The sequence below is a fragment of the Gymnogyps californianus genome, chromosome 1 (assembly GCF_018139145.2).
Source record: "Gymnogyps californianus isolate 813 chromosome 1, ASM1813914v2, whole genome shotgun sequence".
NCBI classification, from domain to species: Eukaryota; Metazoa; Chordata; class Aves; order Accipitriformes; family Cathartidae; genus Gymnogyps; species Gymnogyps californianus.
In genome coordinates this window covers 38,594,166-38,607,871 of record NC_059471.1, presented here as the reverse complement: position 1 = coordinate 38,607,871, position 13,706 = coordinate 38,594,166, and positions in this window count along the sequence as shown.

Below are 13,706 nucleotides of genomic sequence, written 5' to 3'. Positions count from 1 at the left end.
TTTCAAACATGTGCCATTTATATCTGGGAAACAAGGTTATTGGCTTAATGAAATACTCATTGCAATAGAAAATATGGTATTGAATAATCTGATGATTTCTGCATTCACCTTATATTATTAAAGGTTTTAAAAGACGAAGAATAAAATTTGCACTGAAAGATGAAAGTAAGGGATGTGAAATCACCAATTTTCTATCTCACATTTGGGCAATTTAAGAATGAAAATAATAGCCTCATTAACTGTCAGTCTTCAGAAGCATGAAATTCATGTTAAAGATCTGTATCCCCTGTGCGAGTTATCAAGAATACAAGCCACCAGGAATTATGATTCTGCCTAATTTAAAATCTTTGTGTCAAAAGAAGAAACGAAAGATTGGATATGACAGAGGTGAATGAAGCTGTCTTTCTTTTAATTTTATTTAACTCACCGTAACAATCTTTCTCACCCTGTGATGTTATGCCTCTACATTTTTCTTATCCAACAGCACCACCATGTGCCACTGAAGATTTCAGTGTTGGCTGGGTTTTTTTTTCCCCCACTCACCAAAACCTTCTTTTTTTTTTTTACAAATTAAGATAGAAGGAAAATGCTGAAAATGTTAACTATTATTAAGGATGCAAATAAACCTACTACCAGTGGATCTGTGGTTCCTAGAGCTTCAGTCAACAGTTTTTGGAAGAGTTTTCTGATATTAAGATACAAAAATGTTTTTTTATATGAATATACAAGAAATAACTACCAACATTAAAATCAACATATTTATATTTACGTATTTAAACTGGTATTTAGTGTCACAGTAATAAGGACATGCTCTCCCATTCAGTTGTCTGTTTTATAGCTAGTCTGTACTGCAGGCTGTTTCTGGGAGCATGACTAAAGGCATACTAAGCCATTCAGTGCACTTGGTCTCATGGGCTTCAAACACGCTCCAGAAGACTCTTTCTAGTTGCCTTCATGCTAATGCTTGCCAGCTCATTTCAGTGTGTGAGTCACTTCACAGCCATAAGGTGACCCACAACGGATATTGCAGACTCTGAGAAAGGCACTGGGTCTTCCGAGCTGCTACTAGCTCTGCAGCTTAACCTGCTTTCAGCATCAAAGTGCAATCTTCCGCTGCTATCGCCCACACAAATTCTGCTGTAAAAGAAATGTTTCATCTCTAACTGATGCTTTAAAAGAGGGTTTGTAATTGCTTTGGTGATGGCTTCTAAGATTAGGGATGAGGCACATGTGTCCTGTGGAAGTAAGATCTCTGTAGCATTTCTCATCGGCAAGCTATTAGTAGCATCTCACCTGAATGCAGCATTTCGGACCTCCACTCTGAGGTGTTTCATTCTATGCATCCCCTGTGCAGGGAGCCTAAGCTCTGAGTTTTCAGTCTATTAGCCAAGAGCTAAAACCCTTTACTGGCTTTTGCATGCTCTCTCTCCAGCCTAATGAATATTTACCTAGACTATGCACAGTGGAATGGATTGAGCAGGGTGGACTGAAATTACCCCATTGCAGAACATATCTGTCATGGTATAGGCCCAGCCGGCAAAAAAGCACAATGCAGCCGCTCGCTCACTCCTCCCCCCGGCGGGATGGGGAGGAGGAAATACAACGAAAGGCTCCTGAGTCGAGACAAGGACAGGGAGGGATCACTCACCAATTATGGTCACAGGCAAAACAGGCTCGATTTGGGGAAAAATAAATCAATTTAATTTGTTACCAATCAAATCAGAGTAGGATGATGAGAAATAAAACCAAATCTTAAAAACACACGTTCCCCCCACCCCTCCTTTCTTCCTAGGCTCGGCTTTGCTCCCGATACCTCTACCTCCTCCCCCCTAGCAGCGCGGGGGGAGAGAGAATGGGGGTTGTGGTCAGTTCATCACATGTTGTTTCTGCTGCTCCTTCCTCCTCAGGGGGAGGACTCCTCACACTCTTCCCCTGCTCCAGCGTGGGGTCCCTCCCACGGGAGACAGTTCTCCACAAACTTCTCCAATGCGAGACCTTCCCACGGGCTGCAGTCCTCAATGAACTGCTCCAGCGTGGGCTTTCCCACGGAGTCATGGCCTTCTCCGGGCCCAGCCACCTGCTCCGGCATGGGGTCCTCCACGGGCTGCAAGGGAATCTCTGCTCCACCGTGAACCTCCATGGGCTGCAGGGGGACAGCCTGCCGTCTCACCATGGGCTGCAGGGGAATCTCTGCTCCGGCGCACCTCCTCCCTCTCCTTCTTCTCTGACCTCGGTGTCTGCATGGTTGTTTCTCTCACATCCCACTCCTCTCTGCTGCCATTTTTTTAGCAGTCTTTCCCCTTAAATATGCTGTCCCAGAGGCGCTATCACCGTCGCTGATGGGCTCAGCCTTGGCCAGAGGTGGGTCTGACTTGGACCAGGTGAAGCTTCTAGCAGTGTCTCACAGGAGCCACCCCTGTAGCCTCTCCCCCGCTACACAAACCCAACATAATGTCCTTAGTGCATTCGCATGGGAAGTGCAGGTTAGCATCCCCAGAGGCAAAGAAAGGAATTGAGTCTTAGTTTCCCATATCCTGAATGGATTATTTAATCAATGAGCAATCAAAGAGGAGCAGGGCTGAGGTCCGTGCTAGCTTAAATCCAGTAGACATTTTGTGAGAGTATCTACTAAATAAGACTTGGAAACAGAGATGATTTGTGGATATGTCAGGTGCAAAAAAAGAACTAAAAGTCTCTGAGTACTTCCAAGACAGAGGCATTTCTGTGCATGCTTGTTAGACCCTTATTCAGAACAAAGGGTCATAGGAGCAAAGCAGCAGTTCAGACTGAATTTTGAACTTGGACATGTAATATGTCAGCCAAGGAAGAATAAAGCAACTCAATAATTCTATGAGTCTTAATATTTTTTTATATACATCAGGAGTATTAGATCAGAATTAATATTTGGGGATGCTTTCGATGTTGTAATAGTGAATTGGGTTTCTTCTAGTTCTAGGAATGTCAGAAATCTCTCATTTTCTTCCTCTTCTTTTACTCCATCCATTAAAAAGACAGTTCAGTGCAATTTGATTTGATTTTATCTTTTCAAACTTTTAAGTGAAGGTATGTCATGGAATTTTATTAAACGAAATGATAAATCCCCAATAAAAAAATATAATAGAACTTTTATTTTTTAGTTGTTCTTAATAAATAGATCTTATAAACTGTGTGGCTTGAGTTAACATGCTTTGGGTCAGGAACTCTCAGGAACTTGCCAACTGTGTCACAACTGCCCTTATTTAACAACTTCATTAGAGCACTTAGGAGGCAACAACTATTATGTTAATACTATTTGCAGACTGCACTTATTCAGGGGACCTTTCAAACCCTAAAGGACATAAATACAACAAAAGTCAAGCCAGAAAAGTTGACTAAATAGATATACAAACCAAAATGAGATTTTGAAAGAGAAAAAAAGGTAAGCTACCACATCTAAGGAAAAATGAAGGTCTGAAACTCCTGCTTTGCACTCAACAGGAGGGATAAAACATGAAAGTTAAACAGATCAGGAAGTGATATAACAAAAAGTTGCATATTAATTTATAACACAACATGACAAAAAGCAAGTGTACTGTAATTTATAATAGTATATAAAAGAAGCATTGAGTCACAGAACACAGAAATGACAGTGTCTCTGTTATTTCATTTGGGAGGTCATCTCTGAGCCTGGGATAAACAAATACTGTAGAAACAATACTGGAATAAAAAGTTGAATAACCAATAAATGTGTGACTCATTTTTCATGAGACTCTATAGTGCAGAGAAATCTGCATTGTATTAATAAATAGCAGTTCTTCTACATAGTTGCATCAGCTCTTAGAGCCAAGTGGCACTGTCTGCTCACATCCATTCTGCTTGGAATTAGCTATGGTCTCCCAGACGGTGCTTGACGCAGTTCATGGAAGAGCAGTAGCTATAAACTGCTCCTAGTAGTCCTTGTGGATGTGATTTCCTGCTTAGTCATGTAGACACGTTGTAGGATGTGCCACTTGCTTGCTGAGAATGAGAACAGGCCCTGGTATCTTGTAAAATGGACGTAGCACTATACGACCAAAGTCTTTTGCCCGTTCTTATTTACCATTAAAGACATACCCTTAGGTAAATATACCTTGCTAAGTGCATTGGACCCAGGGAGTGATGCATAGCCTTAGGACAAGTGATGATAAGTAGCTTGCAATGACACTGTTCAAGGTTTTCTGTAGAGGGGAAAGCGATTTTCCCTTCCACAGAAAATTAAATACTGTCTACTATGTATGGACTTGACAGCATTGGGTCTTCTGGCCTCATCCAACGCTTCTGTGACACTGAGACACAATACTTATTTTCTGTGTCTTTTTTTTTTTTTTTCTTTTTTCCTTTTTTTCACCCCTAGTTTAATGTGTCCAAAACATTACAATAGAGTGCTCCATCCCACCTGTCCTGGTTTTGGCTGGGATAGAGTTAATTTTCTTCTTAGTAGGTGGTGCAGTGGTGTGTTTTGGATTTAGTGTGAGAAAAATATTGATAACACACTGATGTTTTAGTTGTTGCTAAGTGGCACTTATCTTAAGTTAAGGATTTTTCAGTTTCCCATGCTCTGCCAGCAAGCAGGTGTGCAAGAAGCTGGGAGGGAGCATAGCCAGGACAGCTGACCTGAACTAGCCAAAGGGATATTCCATACCATGGAATGTCATGCCCAGTATATAAACAGGGGGGAGTTGGCCAGGAGGGGTGGATCACTGCTTGGGCATCGGTCAGCATCACTGGGGTTTTTTTGGGGCTTTATTTCTCCCTTTTTTTGTCATATTCCTTTTCTTTACTATTATTATTATTGTATTTTTATTATTCTAGTTAGTATTATATTTTATTTTACTTTAGTTATAAAACTGTTTTTATCTCAACCCACGAGTTTTACTTTTTTTTTCCTGATCCTCCTTCCCATCCCACTGGGAGGGGGGAGCAGCTGCATGGTGGTTAGTTGCTGGCTGGGGTTAAACCATGACACCATCAAAGTATTTTCTTTATAGCATGAATTTCTTGTACCTGTTACATACCCTGTGGTGTGATATAAGGACCTGTAAGTGTGCCAAACCTGCTGGGACAGTTTTGGAGCGCTGTGTAAGGTGTGGGTCAACCCAAATGTTTGTGTTATCCTGTTTACATTGGTTTTTGTGACTAGTCCCTAAAGTCAGAGCTGGACCTATGTTTTATTTAGGAACACTCTAGTTTCATGAATCCAAGAGAGACCCCAGGAGTGAAATAAAATGTTCATTGCTTAAGCAATCACGGGAGCAGGTCCTGGTCCAGTAGAGGACAGCTAAATTATTTAGCAACATAGCAATACCTACTTTGAAAATACCATCAGCGATAAGAATAAAATCAAACCTACTATTAAGAAGCTATAAAGAACAGTTTTTGAAGAAATAAATAATATCTATACCTTGACAAACACAATGAGACTGTAACTCTGTCTAAGCATCTCTGTAAATAGGGTCAGGTGACACAAAAGTTTTATCCTCAAATTCTGGGCTATACAACTTGTGCTCTGTGTCTCCTAAAAGCACAGGAGAGAGTCTCCTCAGTAACTTATCAAAAGAAGATGACCTCTTAGAAATACTTCAAAGAGTCAAGGTGCAAAAACACAGGTGAATTATCTGGAATGGTAAAAGAAGGTGTGACTCAGAGTGATAGTCTCATACTTTGAAAGAAAAAATATAGATCAAATGTCTGTTCTGTGAAACAAATACACAGAAAAGCCCCTTGCTAGAGAATTTCAACAGTAAATTGGATAAGCAACTGGAAAAGAAAGTTGAAAAATTTTTTTTTTTTTTTTTTTTGAGCCCCTTAATATTACCGTTGCAAGTGATGGTCTTCCACTTTGGTCAAAAATTGTTGCAGTTCATTCCATTAAAGTGAGCAGTCTGTTTAGGAACAATTTGGCTTTTCAGTAAAAATGGATTACTCATTAAAAATATAAAAATATGTTTGAAATTAAACCCATTGTTTTCATGAAAATGATACTTAAAAGTCAGTATAGGTCTATCATCTACATGTCACTATCCCTTTCAGAATACACACACGTATAAACATATATATAGGCTATTTCAGAAAATGAGACCTATTAGACTACTAATGCCGAAAGATGTTATTAAAATTTATGTTTTCAAAATAGTCCACAAAAAATAACTAGAATTTTCAATCACCCCAACTGCATAAAAAGCTAATTAATTAACTGTGTTGGGAAACAAATAAACAAGCCAACCACCGCCCAAACTCGTGAGTGATTTTTTCTTTAAAACGGTTTAGGAAAGCAGATAACCTACAGTAATATATCTTGATATGCAGATTATTGCCAGATCTTTAAGAATAGCATTAATTAATCAAACTCAAACTTCACTTATGCAGTCTGTCATTGTTAAAATCAGAACTAAACATGTTTTTGTATAAATATATTAAAATTTAAAAATGTTGTATTGGAAATCTTACACTTGTGAAGGTTGCTTTTTATTAACAGCCAAATAAAAAAATGTGGAACAAAAGCTGAAAATTTTTTTTGGTTACAATAATTTCTGTGTTATAATTTTTGAAAACCACTTTCTGAAAGTCTTTCTAGAGAGACAAATTGTCCTGGTTTCAGCTGGGACAGAGCTGATTTTCTTCACAGTGGCTGGTGTGGTGCTGTGTTTTGGATTTAGTGTGAGAATACTGTTGGTGGCGCACTTTCCTTTTTCTCTATTATAAATTAAATGCAATTAATTAACAGGATTTTTTTGTATTATCAGGCACTGTGTTAATTCACTTGCCTTATATTGATATTTAATATGGAGTTCCACTCCTGAATGTTACAAACTTTTCTACCTTAATATAAAAAATATGTAAGTAAGTGCAATATTTTCTTTCAAGCTTTGCACTCATCATAAATATTGTAATTACACATGATAAAAAAAAAATAAAATTTATCATGAAATACCCAAAAGTAATTTGTTTTGGAAGGTGCTCAAAAGAATCGTAAGTGTGATGTCAAACAGATAAAAAGGTCCTGCTGCATTCCTTTTTCTATATGTATTGGGTTTGCGTGGCAAGGTTTTGGTAGCAGGGGGGCTAGAGGGGTGGCTTCTGTGAGAAGCTGCTAGAAGCTTCGCCTATGTCCGATAAAGTTAATGCCAGCCAGCTCCAAGACGGACCCGCTGCTGGCCAAGGCCGAGCCCATCAGCAACAGTGGTAGCACCTCTGTGATAACATATTTAAGAAGGGGAAAAAGTTACTGTGCAGCGGCAATTGCAGCCGGAGAGAGGAGTGAGAATATGTGAGAGAAACAACTCTGCAGACACCAAGGTCAGTGAAGAAGGAGGGGGAGGAGGTGCTCCAGGCACCAGAGCAGAGATTCCCCTGCAGCCTGTGGGGAAGACCATGGTGAGGCAGGCTGTCCCCCTGCAGCCCATGGAGGTCCATGGTGGAGCAGATATCCACCTGCAGCCCGTGGAGGACCCCACATGGGAGCAGGTGGATGCCTGAAGAAGGCTGTGACCCCGTGGGAAGCCCAGGCTGGAGCAGGCTCCTGGCAGGACCTGTGGACCCATGGAGAGAGAGGAGCCCATGCTGGAGCAGGTTTGCTGGCAGGACTTGTGACCCCGTGGGGGACCCATGCTGGAGCAGTCTGTTCCTGAAGGACTGCACCCCGTGGAAGGGACCCATGCTGGAGCAGTTCGTGAAGAACTGTAGCCCGTGGGAAGGTCTCACATTGGAGAAGTTTGTGGAGAACCATCTCCCATGGGAGGGACCCCACGCTGGAGCAGGGGAAGAGTGTGAGGAGTCCTCCCCCTGAGGAGGAAGGAGCGGCAGAGACAACATGTGATGAACTGACCGAAACCCCCATTCCCTGTTCCCCTGTGCCACTTGGGGGGAGGAGGTAGAGAAATTGGGAGTAAAGTTAAGCCCAGGAAGAAGGGAGGGGTGGGGGGAAGATGTTTTTAAGATTTGGTTTTATTTCTCATTATCCTGCTCTGATTTGACTAGTAATAAATTAAATTAATTTTTTCCCCAAGTGGAGTCTGTTTTGCCTGTGATTGTAATTGCTGAGTGATCTCCCTGTCCTTATCTCGACCCATGAGCCTTTCCTTATAATTTCTCTCCCCTGTCCAGTTGAGGAGGGGGAGTGACAGAGCGGCTTTGGTGGGCACCTGGCATCCAGCCAGGGTCAACCCACCACAGTAAAGTAGCTTCTAAATTACTTTTCATTATTTGTAACAGCTGGAAAATATTTCCTCTGCCATTTTTTCCTTTTCATTTGTCTATTTTTTTAATTTCAATTCAGTTTTCTCTCCCACTGCTCTTTTGAATAGAACTGAAAATAAAAAGGATTTTTTTTTATTTGACAGTAACAAATTCCATGTATACAATACTTTGTCCTACCAAACCACACTGGAGACAACCACCTTAAGAATTGTTTCATACTTGAAGGTGGTATCCCAAAGGCAGTCACTTACTATTTTCTTTGTGATGATTAGTGTGAAATGAAGGCAGTCATCATTTAGATAAGTTTACAGAGTGTAACTGTTTCAAATATGGCAAGGTAAGTCACAATGCCAGCCTAAAAACTGTGACCTTTTATAATCACATCTGGCTAAAAATAATCTTACACAAGCATGCATAACAGGAGGAGAAAAAACAGAGCAATGTTGTTCGAGATTAAAAACAATTCAGAAGAGAAGCAAATCCATAAACGTAAATTCAAATTACAGAATTCAAGACCATGACACCTGCCCATCTAGTGGGTCATCCATATAACAGGATATCCATCTGTCTCTGTTCATAGTTAACTAATAGTTTACAGTTAATATATAGCATATTTCATAGTTAGAATATCTCCTGGGTGTAGATACCTGATGGTTGTCTATCTGAATCAGAGCTACTTCTTTTTGTAATTGGTGAAGGGTCATTGGTGTTTGGATGTCTAGCTAGGGGTGGGATGAATCACATTCTGGGGATGTTGTTTGCTCTGTTAGGTGTACAGAGCAACCAGGTAAGATGGTCCAGAACTCTGCTTTTGTCACACACATTTTTCTCTTGGGCAAAAAGCTTTACCATCCTTTACCTTCTATTCTCAGCCTTTGGCTTCCTGTGTTCTCCAGTGTGTGGCTAACTGCACTCTAGAAATGAACTAGAGCAGATTTTGTAATTTTTTAAATACAGACTCCAAAACTGAGGCTGTCTATTTTAAATGCTAAAAAGCATTCAACTTTATTCTGAGCTCTTATGTGCCAGGATGTTCTCCATGGTAACAGGAAATTGTGGTCCAATTAAAGGATGTCTTAATAGTGTAGTAGTAACAGTGTAATGCCTTAATAGTGTAGTATGGTGGGAGTTATCAATACGAAACTGAATAAAGTGCTTTTTGTCTTAGTTTGAACCATCTCTGGACAACCACTGAATTTTAAGTGGTTTGCAACAACAGATATGAAGCAGCCCACTTTTACTTAAGAATGAGTCAGGCTCACCCAGATTTTCTCGACTCTTCAGTCAGGCTTCAGAAATTGCTCTGATTTTGACATCAAGTTTGCCATTAAACCCAAACTGTAATGCTTGGTAGGCAGTTGGAATGCAAGCTAGAAGGCACCAAAATTTATGAATTGCATGAACCAGCTCAGTGGGAAAATATTCTGATTACAGAAAACACTGAGTTCCTACAGGGTGTATTTAGAGGTTTAACACATCTATTAACAAAATCACTCCTCAATTAACATTGTCTCTATTAATGAACAAAAGCACTGACAGACTGGTAATGTGACACCCACCCTTACAACAAGCAGGCGAGAGCTGTTAGAAAAAAACTGTGTGGGTTGCTGCCAGGATGAAGAGGAGCCATGGGAATGCAGCTGCAAATCCTCACAGAACAGCTATGAAGGCAATGAAAAATCACTGCTGAGGCAAGGGATAAAAGAAAGAGAGAGGTTTGTAACCCTGCCATAAAAGAGAAAGAAAAAGGTACAGAGATAAGAGAAAGAAATCAAAAGACAGAAGGGAATATTAAGAGAAGAGAAATGGAAGGAAGACAGTAAATCAACACAGCCTTAGGATAACTATATTACTTTTAATTGATTCAAATTATTTCATTCATTATGTTTCAATTGGAAGAAAATGGAAGAGGTGGGGAAGAGCTGCCAGGCTGATAGTAATAGGGAGAAACAATAAAACTTTGTCATGATAAAAACAGAAGAAAAAAAAAAAATTCTTGGTCATTTTAACTGTTGACATTCATGGTGGAGAAGAACGGTCATGGCTTCAGACTGTGATACCAGCATTGCTCATTGCCATGGCAATGGGTAAGACGTAATTTCAAAATAACCACTTAGCTGCAGGATCAAATGTATGAAAGATTATTGGTTGTGAAGGGAAGAATCTCTTGTTTAAATTCAATTACCTTTGCCTTTGCTTTTTACTTTAAAAATAAATAACCAGAAAGATTTTGAAAAGGTACAGTGTTTAAGGAATGACCAACTACAACTGAGAAAGAAATTCTCCTTCCTGTTTTATTTTAGCAAAATTTCACTGAAATCAAAGAAGTCTAAAAATTATAGTATTCTACTAAGGAATAAAACTCTAATGGCAGATCCAACTGTTTGCATCTTCTTTGCTTCTGCCAAAGTGGTGCAAAAGCTAATTTTTCATCCAAAAGCAGAAAATCGCTGGAGAAGCAAGACCCAGGATTAGATCCAAAATGAGATTCAGGCACCTGACTCCCATGTCAGAAAACAAACTCTGAATTACATATCCAACATCCTTATGTAAAGCACAGGGAAAGCTACAGGTCTCAGATTTGGATCTTAAAATTGGTATGCTAAGTGTCGAGTTGTCTAGGCTACCCATTAAGAAAAGCTGAGTATATGCTGCTTTCTAAGTTTCTCCTTACTTCAGTACTCAAGGTCCCTCTTCATCTTGCAATTCATACTTTCGGGGCATTATATGTAGTCATTTCAAAGTCAGAGGAGAGACCACAACATATTTCTTTCCAAATCCAGGGGCAATGGTAGTCAAGGTGGTTCCTTTTCCTCCTTCCTTTTTATGATAGTCTAGGTTAGTAATTTCAACACCTATATAGAGAAAAAGAGACATAGCATCAAATTCTTCTTCACATCAAGAGATTCAAACTTAGATCTAAGAACTCTCAGAAGATTGCCCTGCTATGCAGAGAAGATAAAAACTGGCTTTCTCATTCCTTTCTGTAAAAGACCTTTGCATCCATAATTCAAATGAATTAGCCCAGAGAGATAACAAGACTGAAATTCACTTCTCCATAATTTTAAGTGTTTATTTATAAGCTAGGCGTTACTCAAGATTACGCACCTAGTGTGTCATTTGAGATGCCTCATATAACTCATCAAGACTGCAGCTGCCACTTCAAAAAGAAGTGGGTCTCTTGTAGGTCCTGTGTCATATTTCCAGTTGTGTATGGATGACTCAAATACACTTTTCAAACAACATCTAACAACAGCAATTCAGAGTATTTCTATGTTCTACAGGGAGTCATTTCTAGCTGCAACTAGACCGTGGTACCAAGTACAAGCATATCTCAAAAATCCTATTCATCTATCTGAGATCCACAGCCTGTAATTATCTCCTGAGAACAAGAGTGGAATTCATCATACCCAAATGTAGATCTCTAAAAATTAAGCCTAATCTAAGACAGCCCTCTGGGTTCCCTCTGCATTCGGTTGTGCTCTATGGTAGGTAGGAACTACTGCCTTCTGGAGTGGCTTGTCTCCATGAACTATAAAGGGAGTAAGACAACTATGAGTTTAAACCAAGATAGAATAAGTTAAGTGAATCTCACCTTGAATGTCAATCACTACTTTAAAGAGCTAGAAATAGATTTGGTTTTTTTTCCATTTAAAATAGAACCAGGAGTTGCAACTCTGCACCCTGTAGCAAGAAAGCTTAATCCTCATGTCTAATATCCATAGTCAGATATGGAGCAAATGGAAGAGGGAATCTGCAGCTCCTGCAGATGAGCCTCTGTGCAGGAAGTAATGCAAAATTCACAAGACTAAAAAGAAAACCAGCAACAAAACTATAAAAAGAACATGATTGTGGTAAAGTTCCTATGAGGGAAAGATGAGTTCACTATATAACAACGAACTGTTTTGTAGAATCAGAGCCTCTTGAATTTAATTTCTTAAATAATATTTCTTTGCCCCAATTATTCTCCGAGACTGATGTGACTTAGAATAGTATTGCAAGCTGAATCGTTTTACGTAAAGAACACCCGAAATGGGTATTGTTAGTTGAAAATTATTATTCCATTCCAGAGTAAGTCAGATTCTGTCTAGTTGCCTACAGCACATTGTTATCACAGTTTGCTTAAAAAAAAGAAAGAAAAAATCACTTTTGTATGTTTCTGTGTTCCTAGGCTTATAACTTTCTTCTAAAGTTAAATGGTATTCTCCAATAATAACAAAAAGAATTTGACATGAACAGCTGGAAAATTCATTTTGGGAATATCAGTAGATAGCTTTTGATATATATTTCTGCCACTTTAACCTTTCACAAAACAAGTTTGCATTTGCAGTGCACGTCAAAGCTGTCCTTGGAGTACACAGATGGTTCTGTAAACCGTATGGCACCAAAACCTCTTCACTGTACGTAGTTGACATGGAAACTGCTAGTCATCATCGAAAAAATGAAAAGTATTGTGGGTAAAATGTCTGTTCCTAATGTTCCATTGAGAACATTTTATTTACATCTGAGGACCATGTTTAACAAAAATTAGATAACATTTTACAGTATCTCATTAGACCAGTTTGTCCACAGGGTTAAAAACAAATTAAAGTACTTCAGCTGGTGTTGCATTGCACTGAACAGGAGAAACTGACCTGGCATTCGCAACTGAATGAACAGTGTTCAGCATCTGGGAGGCAAGGATTTTTCTCATGCATTCAGCTTGATTTTCACTACACACCATGATTATGATGTTCCAGGGATTTGAGGTCAAATTTGTAATTTGAGGGCAGACTCTCAAATTCAAACTTAAAAGCCTTAATGAAATATCAAAATCTGCTTTGGTTTCCTTAAAGAGGAACAAAAAACAGTTTATGTATAGCCATGCCAACCATTTCCAGCGATGAGGGCATATATGAGGGCATATATTCAGATGCTAAATTCATCAGACTGTAAACCCCACACCAAATGGTGGATATAGCTTACTTTTAAATATGCCTTCTGCAAAACATTGCTCCTACATTCTGGCTTCAGTTCACGAAAAATTAACTTCAAGAGGAATGAGCATCTGAAATAGTGTCGTTTACTGGTATGCAGCATTATGGATTTCAGGTTTTAGGTTTGCATATCCTTTGCTCTTAGATTTGTCATATAAATCAGAATCTATCAGGCTCAGAATAATTATTGCTTTGATAACCAATTTAGATAACTATTCTGTGCTTCTTTACCTAGTAGTAGTCATGCTATATGTATCTGCTATAAGAGTCAGTGCTCAGATTATACTCGAGATGAACCACAAGGTAAATGTTTCCTTTATTTTAGAAAGGGAAAAACAAAAAGAATTTATTACATATGCACGGTAGCTATATTTCAGGATTATCAGTATTTATTTATCTTTTATAGTCCTTTTCTACTGCCTATAACTTTTCCAAGATTTATCTATTTGGAGTTAACTGTTATGGAGTAGAATGAGGAAGCTCTTGGTGTATATCAAGATTGGTGGAAACTAAATA